This window comes from Ochotona princeps, chromosome 3 (assembly GCF_030435755.1).
Source record: "Ochotona princeps isolate mOchPri1 chromosome 3, mOchPri1.hap1, whole genome shotgun sequence".
Taxonomy (NCBI): Eukaryota; Metazoa; Chordata; class Mammalia; order Lagomorpha; family Ochotonidae; genus Ochotona; species Ochotona princeps.
This window is the reverse complement of record NC_080834.1, coordinates 74,925,447-74,931,460: the sequence shown is the minus strand read 5'-3', so window position 1 is coordinate 74,931,460 and position 6,014 is coordinate 74,925,447.

The window sequence follows — 6,014 nt, the reverse complement described above, 5'->3', positions numbered from 1 at the left end:
CTAAAGCTTTCAATAAACTAAGGAATGCTATTCAATCTGTTCTGTCTGTTTTGTTTTTTTGTGCTAGGCAGCAGGGTTAAATTCAGTCTGGCCATATCATCACTTCCTGAAACAAAGTATTCCTTTGGCTAGTTACTCAGAGTTTTCTTTTTCCTTCTATTAAGAGTAGCTATTCTAAACAAATCATAAAAAGCTTTTAATTATTTCCTCATAATAAAATCCTAAAAGTGCAAGAATTATATCATTAAAATATATATAGCACCTAAAGCAATCTATAGATTTAATTCTATCAAAATACTGATTATTATTTTTACAGATTTTAAAAATTCATAAAATCCAGATGAAATCACAAAAGACCCACAAACAACAGAGTGATTCCAAGCAATATATACATCAACCTGGAGACATTGCAATACTTGACTTCAAAGCATACTACAAAACTTCAGTAATTAAAGTGGTATGGCACTGGCATAAAAAGAGACACACCGACCAATGGAACAGAATAGAGAGCCCAGATATTAATTCACACAAGAGTGTTCAGGTCAGTGCCCTCTGCGATGGCCTAGCAGCTAAAGTCTTTGCCTTGCATGCACCGGGATCCCATATGGGCACCAGTTCTAATCCTGGCAGCTCCACTTCCCAGCTCCCTGCTTGTGGCCTGGGAAAGCAGTCAAGGACGGCCCAAACCTTGGGACTCTGCACCTGCGTGGGAGACCTGGAAGAGGAGTTCCTGGCTCCTGGCTTCAAATTGGCACAGCACCGGCCATTGCAGACACTTAGGGAGTGAATCATTGGACGGAAGATCTTCATTTCTATCTCTCCTCCTCTCTGTATATCTGACTTTGCAATAAAAATAACTAAATCTTTAAAAAAAAGTGTTCAGGTTATACATTGGAATACAAATCATTTCTTCAACAAGTAGTGCTGGCAAAACTGGACACAGAACTATTGCAGAATGAAATTAGATCCACACCCCCAACCATATACAAGGTGGATCAAAGACCTAAATTTAAGACAAGAAATTGGAAGCAAATGTAGGAGGAACACTCCAAAGCCAATGGAGTATTTAATAACTTCCTGAAATACTCCTCCTTGCCCCTGAAAAAGCACAGAAAATAAAAGCAAAAGTAAACAAATGGAATTATATGAAACTCAGAAATTCTGCACATCAAAGGGACTATTCAGTAGAATGAAGAGACATCCAACAAAATGGGGAAAAAGTTACAAGGTACATATTCAACAATGGATTAATATGCAAAGTAATGTGAATTTTTGCTGATGGTATGTTGGAGCTTTCAATTGACTGGGATGATACTCTGCTGGCTCTGTCTTCAGACCAGAAAGGGTATACCTAAGAAGCCGTTGAACTTGACTGGACAATAAGATGCTGGACTCTATGTTTGGTATACGCTTGCAATGGGGGAATCTCAACTGAACTTGAGCTGTGGTTATGCAACAAGGTGGAGGAATCCACCATGGTGGGAGGGTTTGGGGAGGGGTGGGGAGAACCCAAGTACCTATGAAACTGTGTCACATAATACAATGTAATTACTGAATTAAAAATAATAAATAATAAAAAAACAAATAAACAAGTCTTTGAGACAAAAAAAATATCAATCTAGATTAAAAGTAGGCAAAGTACCTCAACAGACCATTTACATGCTAAGTGAAAAAGCCAGTCCCCAAAAGACAATTGTTTTCCCTATTTTATGGTAACTAATTACATAGTACAAAAATGTTAATGTGTATGAGTGAAAGTCACATTTTGATTTGATTATGGTTTATAACCTTACCTATAGATTGAGGAACAGATTTTTCCAGTAACTACTTGTTGAACTCTTTATGTTTAGTGGTGGGTCAAACATGATTATAAAATAAATTGAATGTGATATGTAGGTGCTGAGCCCGTGTTGGGGAGGGCTGGGCTGGACCACAGCACCCATTGGATTGCTGAGAATGGAGGGCAGAACAAACTGATGAGCTACCCCAGTGAAGCTTGACAGCAAATAGTTGAGCAAATGGAGACTTGGAGGTAGACTATGACAACCAATCAACCTCAGAAGGATTTCCTCATCTGTGGAGTGGTGATATCAACAGCATCCCAAAACTATCAAAACCACATGAGCAGAATCCTCAGAAAATGCTCCACAGTGGGGACCCTGGGATGACATCAGGTATCAGTTCCCCATCCTCTGGGTAATGCAGAGTTTGGGAGGCTGGGCATGATTTTCCTATTGTGTCTCCTTCTCCCCAACATATGGGAAGAAGAAATATGTAAACAATGGTCTCGACCACTATCTCCTGATCCTTGATCCTTCCCATCTTGATCAACTAGGTAAACATCATCAAAAATAAATTTTTTAAAAAGAAATCTTCTAAAAATTAAAAGAAGAAAGTACATCATTGGAAAACTTAAGAGTCAGAAACAAGAACTGAGATGTAGACCAAAGGGAAAACGTATATACTGTTGTTGGAAACGTAAATCAGTGCAGCCATGTGGAAGACAGTGTGGCAATAGCTCAGAACAGCAGCAATAGGTCTGCCATAGGATCCAGAAATTCCATGTCTGAGTGTGTAACCAAATACCCTCATCACCATGTTTCACAAGGGTTAAACTATGGAAATAGCCCAGGTGCACATCATTGGAGGAATGGATAAAGAAAATGTGGCAAATCTACATAAGCAAACATTTAGCTATAAAAATAAAAATTATATTCTTTTATTTGCAGCAAATGATGCAAATGAAGAATATTACATTATGTGACAAAAGTCAAACTCAGAAAGCTTAATACTGCAATACTGCATGTTCCCTTGTATGTGGTAGCTAAGTTTTGTGTGTTTTTTTTTAAACATTTATTTATTTTTATTACAAAGTCAGATATACAGAGAGGAGAAGAGACAGAAATGAAGATCTTCCGTCCGATGATTCACTCCCCAAGTGACCGCAATGGCCGGTGCTGCACCGATCCGAAGCTGGGAACCAGGAACCTCTTCCAGGTCTCCCACACGGGTGCAGAGTCCCAAAGCTTTGGGCCGTCCTCAATTGCTTTCCCAGGCCACAAGCAGGGAGCTGGATGGGAAGTGGAGCTGCCGGGATTAGAACTGGAGCCCATATGGGATACCGGCGCGTTCAAGGTGAGGACTTTAGCTGCTAGGCCACGCTGCTGGGCCCTTGTGTGTTTTTTTAAAGTAAAATTTTTCACACAGCCAATAGTTGGTGGACATTCCAGGCCTGGTTAACACCAAATTTGTGCTAACTGTACCAGTGTGCCATCATAGTTGCCTATTCCATTTTTAAAAAAGATCTGTGTGGAAGATGACTACAGGGCCCAGGCTGGCAGGGGTGGGGATGGGCAGTAGATTGCCAGGGGGAGGGACTTTGGGGGATGCATCAGAGCAGGGGATGCCAAGGGAGTACCTTATAGGTATGGAATGACTTCTGGGCCTTCCAAACACCAAGCCATTGAACTTGCAGATAAACAAGGAAGCTGAGATCAGATGGTTTAGAGATAGGGAAATGGAGGTCATGTATAGATCCGCCCCATCTTAATCAGTGGCCCACATGTGCATACATCCATCCCAACTATGTCAAAAATAAAATAAGTATATATTTAAAAAATAAAATTTTTAAAAAGCAAAAATAAAACATAAAGAAATATCTATGTGTATCACTCACACAGGTCACCATCACCACAGAGAGTGTTTACATATAAAGGAAACAGGACTTCTTTCACTGAGCCTGCTGGTCTCTAGTTAGGACCATTTTGTTGCAAATGGTACAGTTTCATTTTTTGTGGCTGAGTAGTGTTCCATAGCAGATGTACCAGTTTCTTTATCCATTCTTCTTTCAATAGACATCTGGGTTGTTTCCATGCCTTCCCTATTATAGACAGTGCTATGAAATAAGCTAATCCCCAAAGGACAAATATCATGTTTTCCTCTGGTATAAAGCAACTTTCATGTAAAATACAAGATTAATAGATATATAGGTAAAGATGTATGTAAATATATTTATCTAGAGGAACTGACTAGTATACCTTGACAATAGGATGCTGGACTTTCTGTCGTTGTCTCTACCTATAACGTCATAATACACCTTAAATAGCAGAATTTTGGACTTGCGACTGTTGTTGAAGGACCATTGTAATAATATGGAGGAAATCAGTGCAGGTAGGGGGGAGAAATAGTGTGGGTAGGAGGGAAAATCCTGAGGCTATGGGACTGTGTCATGAAAAACGATACATTTTAAAGAGGGGAAAAAAGACAAAATGTCAAAAATGGTTAAGTCTGAAAAGAAGTAAATGAAAATAGGCTTGTATCTTTAAAAATTTTTAGGTAAAACAGAAATCCTATTTAGTAAATGTAAAAATGAAGTATTTAAATAGACACAAAAACAAAAATCTGAGAGTGCCATGTTCCAGCTATGACTTTTAAGAAATTATTTACCTCTTACTTGAATTTCAGCTTCATCTGTGAAATACAAAGCTAGTAGTAGGTCATATGAAGTACTAAGCACCTTTAATGGCATTCAATAAAAGCTGTAAAATGTTATGCATGTGGATAATACAAAGTAACATGCTGTATTTCCTTTAGCATCAGTTGCAAAGTATACTTCAGGACAATTAAGCAGGGCCTACCTGGACTTCAGGATAAAGTGGTTAAGTGCTGTGGATTGTGTCACCAGTTTAGGTAGATTGACACCTACAATTATCTTTATTATTAAAACACACATTCAAAGAATAAATTCAGTCCTATTACCTGAATACATACAGAACTAGACATTACCTACAGAACTAGACCAGTACCTACAGAACTATTACTGTCCTCCTAAATTTTTACTATATACCAGGAGTTATGGTAAGTTTTCTGACTTCATCTTTGGAGCTAAGAATGGCATGTCAGTGCCAAAAATATTTCATAAGTATGAGTTTAGGGTATACTACACTAAGTAATAGGACTGACTCAGCCAGTATCTAGTCATGAAATTAACCAAAATACAAGTGTATATTGAGAGGATAGACTAGGTAGTTATTGGAAACCTGATACACTCTTAAATTCTGTGGCTCTAAAACATGATTCTTGGTACTTTTTAAAGTCTGACTTCTTTTTGGATAATTATTGAACATTTTTCAAAATAAGTGTACAATAAAATAGAAACAGACATTTGTATTAGAGATTTAAAGTAGTTTCAGGATATACAGAAGCTAAAATACACAGATAAAATAGTTGTTCAATAAAGAAACCTTAATTTTTAAAAACATTTTAATTTATTTTTATTATAAAGGCAGATACATAGAGAGAAGGAGAGACAGAGACAAAGATCCTCTATCCACTGGTTCACCCCCAAATAGCCACAATGACTGCAGCTGAGCGGAGATCTGCAGCCAGGAGCCCTTTCTGGGTCTTCCATGTTGGTGCAGATTCTTAAGGCTCTGAACTGTCCTCCACCTCTTTCCCAGACTATAAGCAGGAAGCTGGATGGGAAGTGGAGCAGCCCGGATATGAACTGGCGCCCATATGGATGAGTACTTTCAGGTGCAGGATTACCCAGAACAGCCAACGCACTGGCCCAAAACCTTTATTACCTTTATTAGTTTTGACATGAAAAAGAAGTTGCAGTTGTAAACTTGAACTAAGAAATATTTGTTTGACAAGGTAACTTACTAACGAATTATACCTCCCAGATATCAGCCAAGATGATGATTAAAACTTTGAATTCTGAGAAATTCCTGGCATTTTACATGTGCAGATAACTGCTATCTTTTTAGGATGTTTCTCCTTAAACTTACTAGTCTAGTTTCATTATGAAAGAAAACAATCAGCATGTAATTATGGAAAAAGAGGTTTTAAATAGAGATTCCAAGAAACTTCAAAATACATTTACACTGAAATTCATAGGAAAAGTAATTGCTAAGTCAGAAAATGTTTATTCTTTCCCAAACAATGAAATTGAGACTGAATTCAACCAAGAAACTTTTGTTTCACAAGGTACATCTGACTTCTTAAATTTTTTA